The 13,927-nt window shown below is 40.1% G+C and overlaps 1 protein-coding gene across 7 annotated transcripts in view; it reads left to right on the forward strand.

Annotated features, from left to right (window-relative positions):
- The window catches only part of FAM110B (family with sequence similarity 110 member B), a 156,035-nt gene that overhangs the window by 126,720 nt on the left and 15,388 nt on the right, over positions 1-13,927 (forward strand). For 2 of the 7 annotated variants that reach the window (XM_030794939.1, XM_030794938.1), the window contains one exon: positions 13,460-13,513. The exons of the other annotated variants lie outside the window; for them this stretch is intronic. The gene's annotated coding sequence lies outside the window, so the exon portion shown is untranslated. The remainder of the gene's footprint in view (positions 1-13,459; positions 13,514-13,927) is intronic. 7 annotated transcript variants of the gene reach the window in all.

Consider the following 13,927-nt stretch of genomic DNA (forward strand, 5'->3'; position numbering starts at 1 on the left):
AGGTGACCACTCTGCTTGTTGCAGTTCTTTGGTACTGACTGCACCCGGCATGCTGCTAAGCGCTCTGTGCAGGTTATCTTATTCTACATCCTCAACAATCTGGTAAGGTTGGTTATTATCATTGCTCTTTTACTATTGAGAAAACCAAGACTCAGGTTTGGGTAAATGACCTGCTTCTGGGAAATGTAGCCAGTAAGCCACAGAGCCCAGGGCCAAGCCAAGGTCGGTCCGACTTCCAAATTCATACTTTCAGTCAACATTTGTACATCCCAGAATCGTGTCGTGGACTTAGTGACTCTGAGGACACCTTCCTCAAGGGCACATGGTTTCTACCTAGAGTGAGGAAATATGAACCACGTGGCTGGAGCATTTTTAAAGAAGATAGGCAAACTATGTTTGCACATAAATTTTTTTTATTATTTCAAATACCTGGTCCACAGCATACAGTTTTCTTAATGAGATTGCTTTAGGAATCCCTCTTTATGTAGAAAGAGGGTTTTTCATCTTCCTGATCTAGTCCCTCTCATCTGAATTATCCACTGAATTATCCACTTTTTCATCTTCCTGATCTAGCCCCTCTCATCTGAATTATCCACTGAGTTATCCACTTTTTCATCTTCCTGATCTAGCCTCTCTCATCTGAATTATCCTGTAGACTGTGGCATACTGAGGAATAATGGAGAATGTAGGAATAAGAGAATAACTCCACCAACAGCCATTATCTACCTGGAGAAATTCCAGGCAGGGCATTTCAGGAAGTACCTCTGGTATTTCAACAGGTGAACATCTTTCTGTGTAATTTATTTTTGTGTTGGAACACAAGCTTATGGATTGCTGGATCCCATCCCAGAAGTGGCTACCCGTCCACTGCAGATAAGAATTAGAACTCCGAGGGTGGGACTGTCAGCCCATATTGTTGAGGTTTTGATTTATTACCCAAGAGTTGTGTTCTAAAGATTCCCTCATTTAAAGTACATGCCTCTGGGATCCATGAAATTCCCAAGGTGGAGAAACAAGAATGGATGTAACTAGGCTAGATGGAAGACTGGGGGAATAGGTGATAGTTATTGAAAAGCCTGGCAGGGTTGGGGCTGGCATCAGAATCCCCTGAGGCCCATTCCCTCCCACAGCCAACATCCAAGCAAGCTGGAGTGTCCTCATAAGAAACGTGGGAGAAACATGCCACTCCCCTTCAGTTACACCCTTTGTTCTTTCAGTCATTTAAATATTTGAATATAAAGGGATGTAAGGGTGAATAACAGATGCAGTGATGTCCTCTGGAGCTTGCTTAGTTCCAGTGCAGGAGACAGACAGTAAATGTAGATTTTAGTCAGTGGCAAGTTCATGCAGAAAAATCAGCACTGTAATAGGATGAGGCACGATGAGCCTTCAGATGCTGTGTGGCTGCTAGGTCTGGGGAGGTGCCATGCAAACAGGGAAGCCAGAGGCCCATTGATCTCTGTTGTCCACATGCACCACTGTGGATGCAGCTTCAATGGTCTCACTGATAGAACAGCATAATAATGCTTTTGATGTATTCTCTTGTGGGTCTCAGAAGTCTAGTAGAGCTCATCAAAGCAAAGTATTTGGGTTTCAGTCACTCTTAGTTTTCCAGATTCCAAGCATCCATGTGAGAATGCTTCATTTAGTAAGTTTTGAATCTATGAAATTTACTCTGTTCTGTATGGAAAACCTGTAGGAATGTTTTAAACTCATTTTGTATTTGTCTTTCCCCTTGAATTGCCCAGGGAATATGCCAGATGGCAGAAATTAGATAAAGGTGGGAGTTTTCGTAATTAGTTTAGTTTTTAAGTTAATTTTATTGTGACAATGTAATATAGCTACACATTCTGCATAGTGTCCTTTAACCATGCCTCTTTAGACAAAGTCCTCTTTTTATAGAGTTAATGACCTCCTTTTTGTCTTTCGCCATATTTTCTAACGTACCTGGAGTCAGATTATTTTCTCAAATGTTCCAGCATTCCTGCCATATGCCTTTGAATAGTATTTCACGTGTGCTCATACAGACCTCTTTCCTGGATCTCTATTGCAGGGTCATTTCAGGGCCAGTTGCCCTCTAAGCGGTTCCAACAGCTGCTGTGCTGTGACTTATCAACAGAATGTGGGAACCGCCTTTGGCTGCCCTTGTGGATGGAATCCCGTCTTTTCTTGGATCTCATATCTTTTTCTTTGTAGGTTTATTCTCTCACCTTACTGAAGCACACCCTCTGTAAGTCTCCTAAGTAAAGGGGCCTGGAAAGTATATTTTTGAATCTCTGCATATCTACAAGTATCTTTATTCTATCCTTCTGCTTGAAGAAGGATTCTCCGAGCATAAAACTGTAGGTTAATGATTATTATCTCTTAAAAATAATTTCCCTCAATTTTGAAGACATTAAGTGCTCTTTTTAAGTACAGCACCATTTTGATTCCTGAATGTGCCCTGATTTTTCTCTAGAAGCTTTTAAGATCCTCTCTTTGTCTCTGGTGCTCTGGAATTTTACAGAAACTTGCCTTACTGTGGATTTTTTGTTTCTTTATTCTCTAGATATTCCGGCCTTAGAAGTACTTGTATCCCTTCATCTGATTAATTTTTAATATTATTTATTAAACAATTTCTCCCCTTCAACATCTTCTGTTACCCTTGCTTATAATTGTTATTGCTTGCTTACTGCGTCTGCTGGGATGGATCCTCTAATTTTTATTATCTTTTCTTTCCTGTTTTCTAACTTTTGTCATTTTACTTTCTAGGACACTTCCTTAATATTTCTTCAAGCCCACCTATTGAATCTTTAAATTTTAATTATATATTTAATTTCCAAAGCTTATTTTTGCCTTTTTCTGTTGTTGGGTTTTTTAAGTGTGTTTGCTTTTTATTTTAGGGCTTCACTAACTTCACTTTTTTCTCTATTTCATTTCCTAGGCCTTTTGAAGTTCTCTGCAAATGTCCTTTGCATATCTTGTTTTCCTTCAGGTCGCTTTTGTTCTGTTTGATTATTTGAGTAGTCTCTGCCTTTCATGTTAGAGGATTGACTGCCCATTACCATTTAAAAGGGAGTTCCTAAAACTCAGAGTGGAATCTCAGTGTGGAGGTGGGAGTTGCTGATGATGGAGTGTGCTGTATGAAATCACATGCAGAACTGACTTTCTCCAAATTAGAACCCCAAACTTCAGCAGGCGTCTCCCCCAGATCATACCTTCCTAGGGCTGATCAGTTTCTTCAGAGGGAAAAATAATTCCTTTCTGGAAAGCATCCTATGTCCTGCTCCTTGACTTAGCTCTCATAAAGGTCCCACCCTCTGAAGGCTCCCTTTCCCCTAGTCCTCCTGCTGTCAAACTGCTCCCGCCTGCCAAGGACCCCCTGGGTGCTGGCAGAGGTGGCAGGTGGTGTGAGGGCTTGCCTCACTGCCATATTAGGGTGGGGTTTCAGGAGCCCACTACTGCTGTATTCTGTGCTTCACAAGCTCTGTCTTTTCAACTTTGTTTCTGAGCCCACACTCTTGGCCTCTCCTGCCCTCATGTCCTGCTCTTTGTGGGGTGGTGCCAGGCAAATGCACTCACTTCTCCCTGGGATCTTCCCCAGACACTTTGAATGATTACCACTGTCCTGTGAGGTTAGTTCCAACTCATCTGTACGCTTTGTGTCTCTCTTGTTCTTTCCGCTGTGTTTATTATTTTCATTTTAACAGGGATTTGGGAATAAAAAGAGATAAACTAAATAAATCTTGCTACCATTTTGAACCAAAAGTAACATTAAGGTTACTTTTTAATCACTCATTTCGTATAATTACACATTATTTAAATGATAGCAGTCAGACTATTTATCTGATATTCTGTGTATGATGCTATAATCTTTAGAACCCATTGTGCAGAAAATGCGAAATTCTGTAGTACATGAACATGATACGGTAAAGATTTTATACAGTTAGTAATTATAAATTATTTGATTAAGCATGACTCCTCCTTTATAAATACTCATCGAGAAAAAAATCTGTCAGCTATGCCAGACTTGTTTTCATAGCTGTCGTGATTTAGATTCTGAGGTACGCTTTCCTGCTGCACACACTTCCTTTGGAAGACAGAATAAAAGCAGATTTCTGAGTTAATTAAGAGTGTTTGTGACAGGGATTTGATTTTGTTCTATTTATATAGAAAATGTGTTTTTCGGATTCTTTACAAATGCAGAGGATAAGATATCCATGTAGGACAAAGGTCTTCTTAATTTTATATCTTTTATATCTCTGCTAGCCTGCTTTACCCTGTTTCCCTTTTATGTGTTTCTGTTTCTGATTATTTAATAGAAGTGTCAACCTAGTGAAGGAGACAAAAGTGGAAGGCCAGGTTCCCCATTAACATCTTACTGTTCAATAGGTTGAATTAGGATTGGGCTCTATTTTACTGACTAGAGGCCACATATACCGGCAGAACATTCAGTACTGGATTCGTTGGGTTACTCAGTCAGCCCACAGTAAACTGATTTGTACTAGAGAGAACTCTTCGTGTCCCTAATGACAAGGAAATTGTGAAACCCTCAGCTTCTCTGATAACAAAGCACAGCAGACCATTGCTAAGAGGAGTTCCAGTGGATCAATTCTTGGGTTGCACTGTCTACCAGAAATGCTTCCATCTCAAAGCCAAACAGATGGAACAGCCTAGTTACAAATAGAGATTGGGATTTCATATTACGCTGCACAGGCAACCTTTTTCACTTGAGCTTTTCGTTATCCTTGTTTATAGTCCTTAAATCTCAGAAATGCTGTCATAACTCATATTCTAGTGATGTATGTGTAGAGAGGTGGAAGGTAGGAAGGCGCATCCTAAATATGCCTGATGCATTTTGGGGAGATGCTATAGGATGAGAAAGCCACCCTGTTTGCATCACTGATACTAGAACTGACTTGCATATTTAGGTGGAACTTAAACTTGGAAGCGTATGTTGTTTTCAAAACTTTTCCCATCACTCTACACACATCTTTATTAAAGTGGTCACTTAAAATGTAGAATTCATGAAGGAGACTTAGGAAATGTCAAATATGGTATCTCTGACTCTACTTCTTCTAAATAGATTACATGATAATGAGGAATTTTAAAAGAAAAATGATTCTTTTTATGTTTGGTAGACCGAAACATCAACTCTGCCCCAAATCCTTGTTCTTTGGTGCTGATTTTTTTTTAAATCCCTTATCAAAATATAACTTTTAAAGCACTTCAGTTTACAGGAAGAAATCATTGAAATCTAGAATTGTTCTGCTTAGATGATTGTAATTTGTACATGAAAGTATTATTGAGGCCAGGTGCAGTGGCTTATGCCTGTAATCCCAGGACTTTGGGAAGCCAGGGTGGGTGGATCAGCTTGAGCCCAGGAGTTCGAGACCAGCCTGAGCAACACGGCAAGACCCTTCTCCACAAAAAAATATAAAAATTAGCTGGGCGTGGTGGTGCATGCCTGTAGCCCCAGCTACTCAAGGGGCTAAGGTGGATGGATCACTTGATCCCGGGAAGTTGAGGCTGCAGCGAGCCATGGTCCCGCCACTGCACTCCAGCCTGGGTGACAGAGAAAGAAAAAAAAAGAAAATTATTGAGAAACTCTTTCAAAGAACACTATTAATGTGTTAAATTTCTTTTGTTTCTTATCTCATCTTCTCAATGTAGCTTCAATTTAGTATCCTCATAGACATGAATCATTTCATATGATTGTGCTTTATTGCCTTCAGTACTATTTAAAAAACATTTTAATCCATGGCATATTCTGAACCATAATAATGGAAAAAGACTTTTTGTTCAAAAAGAGACTTCATTTTAAAATTTTGGAACAATTTAGGAGATAGTCTCATTTTTCTGATTTTTAGGCCAAAGTTTGACCCTAGGTTATTTTCTCAATATTAAAATATGACAAATGTGTGAGCCTCTTTCTCCATATAAAATATCTTATGACCTGAGAAACATGTCAACTTATATTGTAATTTTAACCTCTTGTTATTTTTAAAAATCATGATTGTTCCTTTATTTGGGAAGCAGATTGTGGATCTCTCTCTCTTCCCTCAGCTGTTTTCTTTAAACTTTTTACTTTGAAATTACAGATTCACAAGAAGTTGCAAAGATGGTAGAAGTTTCATGTGTCACCCAGTACCCTCCCATGGCTATGTCTTATATAATTATAGTACAGTATCAAACCAGGAAGTTGAGCTTGTGTGTATACTTCATTTTATCACTTGCATAGATTTGTGTAACCACCACTACAATCAAGATCCTATTCTGTATCACAGAGACCTTGTGCTTTACAAGCACCCGTATGACTTCTCATCCTTATCTCCTGAAAACCACTAAATCTGTTCTCCATCTCTCTAATTTTGAGAATGTTATATACATACAGTATGTGACTGTGTGACATTTGCTTTTTTTCATGCATCTGTTCTTCAGATACATCCCAGTCGTTGCATGCCTCAATAGTTCGTTCCTTTTCATTGCTGAGTACCAGCCATTGTATAGATATACCATAGTTTAGTTAACTATTTGCCCATTCAGAGACATTTTGGTTGCTTCTAGTTTGGAGCTTTTACAGGTAAAGCTGCTCTGAACAACTATGTATAGTTTTTTGTGTGGATATAGTTTTCATTTCTCTGGAATAAATGCCCAGGAGTGCAGTTGCTGGGTTCTATGGTAAATGTATGTTTAGTTTTTTAAGAAACTGCCCAGCTATTTACCAGGGTGTCTCTACACTATTACATTCCCACTATCAAGGCAAATAGTGACAGAGTTTCTCTGCATTCTTGCCAGCATTTATTGGGTGGTGTCTCTCTCTCTCTCTCTTTTTTTTTTTTTAATCTTACTTGTTCTAACAAGTGTATAGTGATAGCTCATTCATGAATAGTGATAGATTTTAATGTTTTATAATATTGACATCTTTTCATATGTTTATTTGCCCTTTTTATATGCCCTCTTTGTTGAAATGTCTTTTGCCCATTTTCCAATTGGATTGTTTGGTTTTTTAAAGTTGAGTTCTGAGAACTCTATATGTTCTAGATATGAGTCCTTTGTCAGATGTATATCACGCAAATATTTTCCCCAGTCTGTTGCCTATCTTTTCATCCTTTTAACAGAGCCCTTCACAGCCAAAAAGTTTTTGTAATTCTAATCACTCAAATTTATCAGTTTTCTTTCATGGATCACTCTTTTGATGTCATATCAAAGAACCCTTCATCAAGCCACAGGTCCTAAAGATGTTCTCTTTGTTGTTTCCTAATAATAACATTTTTTTATTTTACAGTTGACTCTATGATTTTGAGTTAATTTTTGTATAAAGTATGAGATAAAAGGTATGAGGTCAACGTTTATATTTTTGCCTATGGATATCCAGTTGCTCCAGCACCATTTGTTTAAGTCTAGTCCTTTTTCTTTGAATTGCTTTTGCACCTTTGTCAAAAGTCAATTGGCTTAACTTGTGTGGGGCTCTTTCTGGGTTATCTGTTGTGCTCCACTGATCTGTGTGTCTGTCCCTCCATCATACCACAATCTTGATTACTGTAGCTAGATAATATCTTGAAATTGAGTACACTGATTCCTCATTCTTTATTCTTTTATCTCAGAACTGTTTTAGCTATTATACTCCTTTGCCTTTCCATATACGTTTTAGAATAATCTTGCATAAGCTTGCAAATAACTGATGGGAGGTTTTGCTTGATACTCACTCTTCCTTCACCCTCATTTTCATCTGGCCCACTTTTCTTACACCTGCTTCTTCTTTATTGTCTATCTTGTCTTATATGATTGTCTACATAGAAAATCTCAAATAATCTACACAAAAATGTAAATAAAAAGCCCTAGAACCAAAAGGTGAGTTCAGCAAGTTCGCAGAATATAAGATCAACGGACAAAAGTCAATTGTATTTCTCAATAGTGATGAGTATGTGGAAACTCATGTTAAAAATACTATACCATTTACACTGACTCAAAAAATGTAATACTTAAAAATAAATCTAATAAAACACATCTAGAACTTATATGCTGAAACCTACAAAACACTGATGAAAAAAATCAAAAATCTAAATAAATGGAGAGGCAGATCCCTGTTTATGGACAGGAAGGCTCAACCTAGTGAAGATGTCAGATTTCCTCAAAGTAAACAGGTTTAGCGCAGTGCTTCTCAAATTTCATAAGGGGTTTTGGAGATTCTCTTTTAATGCATTTCATTTTTACAAGAACATCTAGAATTTGCATGTGTTTGGATGGATTGACCAGGGAAGTGACTTTTCTCACAATACACAGGTACTGTCAGTATGTCCAATTAAAAATAACCCTTTTACTATAAAAATATAGTTCACACCTTCTGTATGACAGACAGGCCCTGTGCTCAGTGTCTTCCAGCCTTCGCGCCCTATCACCTTCACCATCACCCTGTGAGGAAGGTGCTGTTATGATCCCATTTAACACATGGTCAAAGGGAATCACACAAATGGAATTCTCTTGTCCAGAGTCACAGAGCTAAAAGACAGGGAAGCAGGATTCAGACTAGACCAACATGAGTCCTGCATCTGCTCTGCGTTCAGTGTTCCATGGCCTCCTAGGGGTCTTAGGGCCTTCTTTGGTTTCATCAGGATTATCGCATCAAGTGCTCTCAGAGAATTCTGCTTTTCAAAAAATCACTGTAATCCTTACATCACTTCCCTCACCAGCAGCCTGTGAGGCCCTGTTTTGAGTTTCCCCCGTCTACTATAGGATTTCAGTTTCAGTTAGAGAGCTGAACCCAAGGATTATTTAAATTGTCCAGCCATAGGGAAACATTTGATAGATACTTTTCAGGAAAAAAAAATTAACCGTGCTTTGAGAATGTTGATTAAAAGAGCCCTTCTCATCTGTCAGAGAAGGATGGCTGTATAAGTATTTGTCTTTTGCCCTGCAAGTGAGGGAAATGGATTTGGGGATGACACATCACTTTTCTGAGGTATCAGAGGAAGTAGGTCACATTTTGCTGTTGATCATAATGTTTGAAAAAGCTGGCATTGAAAAATGAGAAATTGCATTTTGAGTAGTTCTTTGTCCAAAGACTAGAAATATTTTCTGAGACAAACAATAAGTTTTATATATTTTTTTCCATCATCTCCCTAGGATAACTTTTCTTTTGTGGTCAATTTTAGCCTGCTAAAAGGAGTCATTGGCTCTTCATAGATGTATTGGCTGCATTTATTGAAATGTCTTTTCAAGTATCCTTGTAAACACAGGAAAGCTTCACCTCCTGAGTTCTAGAAACAACATTGGGAGTGATCCAGAATGCCTTAGTAAGTAAAATAGATGAAGGTTTAAAAGCCTCCGTCTATCTTTAGAGCTATTAAACAAAAGAGAAACATTCAATATCTTCCCTCTAGTAGTCAGTAAGAAAGAAGAATGTCACAAAAGAGTTCGATCCCCTCTAGGCTGATGTAAGGGAAACCACCTGAGTCAGAGCTGGTCTGGAGAGGCAAGCATTACACCCAGTGGTCTCTGATAGCATCTCAGCTCTGAGCCAGTGGCCTCAGGGCTACTGTGTCCCAACTGGAGGATTAACAAGGTGATTACTAAACTGTAATCTCTGGCTACATGTCTTCCAAAGACTATCATAATCTCAGAAATAAGCTGACACATTACATGCAAATATAACGTGACCTTTTAGCACAGTTTATTGCAGAAACATCCAAATCTCGATAACATTAGAAGTTGCCTCTATTCTCCAGTCAGCCACCCCCTTCGGGGCCCCTGTTGGTAGTATTTTAGCCCAATAAATGGCTCCTTTCCAGTGGTTCCCTTGGCCTGGAGGAAAGGAAGGCGCTGCTGGAGGCGCTGTACACATTCTGTACCCTCTCATACATGCTATATGAGAAGTATGTGAGGCTTGAGGCTCAGGACCATAAAGGATGTGAGGGATCAACCCTGGCACAGATCACAGCTACTAGAACAGGGAGGAACAAAAGGCTGACAGCTTACCAAGGCAGAGCCACACCCATGCAGGGTCTCCAGTGCCCACGACTGATGAGATGCCCCACATCCTGCTCCTTCTGTCTTCAGCTTTTACTTTTTTCATCCAGTCTGCTTAAACCTCCCTCTTCTTTACTGTCTTTTTTTTCTTAGATTTAATCTACTTATCAAAACCATTCTTGTCACTTTCTTAATATATTGTAATGATTTTTTTAATGCTTAAATTCTTATTACAGTTTATCTTTAAAATTCTGCCTTCGTGTTCTGTCTTCATGTTCCTTTCTTCTTGCTTTGAAAATAGAAGTTTCAAAGAAACATAGAACCTATTAGAAAGGAACTTGACATTCACCTGCCTCCTCTTTCCACCCATTATAGGAATTCCCTCTAAAATTTCTTGAACAGATGTTAAATCTACCTCTGCATGAAGCATTCCTGGGATAAAAAGCTAGCACTTCTGTAAAAGCCAATGAATTCTAGTTTTGGACAGTTTGAATTGTTCAAAAATTCTTCCTTCTATTAATCTGCAAATTGCCTTTATAGTCTACGATGTTCATCTGATAATGTTTTCTCCAGTTCATTAAAAAGAACAGTAGCTAGCATATATTGCCCCCTCTACTATCATGAGCCCTGGTATCAGCCCCATGGCACAGCTAAGGAACCTAAAGTTAGAGAGACAATTCTTCAAGGTCATGCAGTGGTAAATGGGGGAGGGGACTCACATGTTCTGACCCTAGAACCTAGAACCTGCGGCCACACCAGCCTCTCCTCCTTATAGGCACAGTTTACATTTTCCCTTAGAATCCAACCATAAAATCTCCTCCATCTCTACCCTGAATTGTGCAATCTGTTCTGTGGAATGTATGTGAATGCCTGAGCATGCCACAGAAACAGGGAATTGTGTCTTTTCCATTCATGTCAATACCTCCAGTGCTAGTAACAGTGCCCGGCATGAGTATCAATTGAATGATTGAATCCCTTCCTTAGCTATTATATTACTCTATGGATTCTTAGCTGTTTTCTGCTAGGATCTCTGATTCCCTGTTGATAAACTTTAAATTCACAGAAGCAGTACTTTCTTCCTCTGTCTTACAGATGATGAAATTATCACTCATCAGATGATTTGCTTCTGCCAGATGTCTAGCAAATGGAGAGTTGCAGCGACCTGTCCCTATTAGGTTTTGCCTCCATGACCATGAGGCCGTTGTTTACACATCAGCGTCTAAGAATATTCCCGCAACAGTATCGCTGTCTTCCTTTTCATGCTGTCTGCCTTGTGCCCACCCTCAGCCTCCGACAGCCATCCATATAGGCACAGGCCCCAACCCAGAAAAGCTCTCTTCCACTGCCACTCCTTTAGAGCCCTTATTATTAAAAAGGCCTTCTCCTCCAACGCCACCGACCAGTTAAGAAAAATCCCATACAGCCTCCTGACACCTATAAGTCATTATTCTCTGGGTTAAAGTTTTTGGTCACATTTTTATCCCCCTGTTCTCACCATTAGTGTAAAGTCTTTCCCGTATCACATACATTTTTCTTTCTGTTGTGTCATTCCCAACATGCTGCCTTTTTTTTTTCTCTGTTGCCCAGGTGGAGTGTAGTGGCATAATCATAGCTTACTGCAGCCTCGAACCCCTGGTCTCAAGCATTCCTCCTGCCTCACCTCCCCCCCACAACCCCATTAGCTGGGATTCTAGGCATGAGCCACTGCTCCCAGCCCATGCTACTATTTTTACCATTGGAAAATAAATATCCTCTCTTGGTTCTGCTTACCAACCTCTAACTATTACCTCCTCTCCAAACTCATGAAACAAGCCACCTATATCACCGTCTCCTGTTTTATTCTTCCCATCTCTCCTGAAACCCTGCCATTCACTTTACCAAAACCCTTCTTATCTAAGTCAACAGTAATTTCCACCTTAGTAAATCCTTGCTCTGCTTTTCTTTTCAGCACCCATGCTGTCATACTACATACTATATTGATTGATTGATTGATTGATTGATTGCCATGTATGTGAGCGCCACATAGTGTTTATTTTGTTCACTGCCTGGCACATTTGTAGATGCTCAGTAAACACTTGCTGAATGAACAAATACTCTAGTGGGGGTGTCCTGCCTTCTAGTTCTTCTGCCTTTATAAACTTGATTAAACAGTTTCCCTTTGAAGTGGTTCCCTTGAGGGCAGAGCTTGGGGGAAAGTTGCATTGTGTGGGTCTGCATGGTTGAAGGATCCGTCCCCAGAGATGGGCTCAGGCTTCACCAGGATAAGCTGATTTTTATCTAATCAGGTCATGACTAGACTGTTAGTTTTCTATTGCCCAGAATATATTCCAATTTCCTTATAAAGATATTAGAATACTTATTTTCCACAAAGGAGGGTGTCACCACATTTTGAGAGCCCCTTGGAGAATCTCACCAAACAAAGGGCTTTTATTGTCACTGCCTCATATTGGATTCATTGAGCCTATTTTTTATATTTTATGAATGCCTCTCCTCAAAAAGTTTCACGTCATCTTCCTGCCTCTCACTCCCCCTCACTGATGTATCCTCCGGCACAGCAAGTACCCCTAAGCACGGCTTCTCCCTGTAGTAGGTACACACTCTCCCACCGTAGCAGGAAGGAGTTTTGCTGTGAAAGCAGCCTGGGGCTTGGCATCGTACAGGCTGGGGGTGGTGAGGGGGGCGCTGGCCAGCATTTTTTCCTTTTTTCCTTCCTGGCTGATGTTCAGGTCTGGCCCCTCTTCAGTCCTTGTGGCCACAGATGTTTCCATGACCATCCAGAGCAGTCTTAGGGCACAGGCTTAGAATACAGATGGCCCCGAGGTGGACAGCAGCTCCTTCAGCTGCAGGCAAGTCATTGAAACCTTCCACGTCTCCGCTTCCCTATCTGTCAAGTGGGAGAATGATAGGTGCTGGGCAGGGCAGGTAAATAGAAGACATCCACCCTGCCTGGCATGAGGTCTGGCTGGTGACAGGCAGCCAACAAATGGTTGCTGCTGTGTTCCTCTTCTTAAATTGAAGGTGCCTGTGCCCAAAATCAAAAGCTTAAGAGATCGTGAGGCACCAAACATCAGCAACTACCTTTTACTGCAAGCAGAGTTATGCTCTTTCTTGTTAAAACATAGGAGAAAACTTCATTTCTCACTCAACAACAAGAAAGCTAGAGACTGAGAATAAAAGAACTGTTTCTAAAAGCCGACTCCCTTTTTCACTTTGGGCAGTTATTTTTCTTTAGTAAACAGGAATGAGAAGCTTAAATGTTAATCAAGATAGAAGCAGGTGGTATCATTTTAACGTAAAAGCATGATGGAATCATGTAAAAAAAAGTACATTTTATTTTAATGTATATTGAAGGCAAAGTTTTCATGTCTAATGAAAGATGTATTTTCCTCTCCCAGCAATGTCTGTAATTTTTTAAAGTATTGATCAGATTACTTTTAATGTTGGTTTTAGATTATTATAATCCTTAGCCTCTTAAGTGAGCTTGATTTTGTTTTTTTTTTCTTTTTAATAGCAGGCGCGAGTGGGGAGGCCGGAAGTGAACAAAGCCACTTTCATAATATATTAGGTGAGGTTTTTAGATTTGTATTCTTTTATCTTGGGGCAAAGACACATCCTGAACTAAATACATGTCACAGGAGAATCTCTAAAAGATATTCCAATCTCTGCTGTCCGCCAGTATCTGCTGTGCTGGGCAGGCAGGAGCCAGGCAGCTGCCCTCGGGTGTCCCATCCTTGTGGGAGGAGGGTCATTACCACCTCTCACCATTCGGGAATGAGGACTGTAAGGCAAGAGCCCGGGAGGAAGGATGGGACTCAGAAGGAGAGGTCAGAAAAGACTTCCCTGTAGTTGTGTTGATTCTTTTTTCAGCTTGGAAGACTCAAGAGGGGAGGAGATTCCAGGAGAGAGCGCAGAATGTGGAGGCAGGCATCAGAGAGCCTGGGAAGGAGGAGGGCGTCTTGGTCAGGGGACGCTGGATAGA

The sequence above is a fragment of the Nomascus leucogenys genome, chromosome 16, assembly GCF_006542625.1.
Source record: "Nomascus leucogenys isolate Asia chromosome 16, Asia_NLE_v1, whole genome shotgun sequence".
In the NCBI taxonomy this organism is placed as follows: Eukaryota; Metazoa; Chordata; class Mammalia; order Primates; family Hylobatidae; genus Nomascus; species Nomascus leucogenys.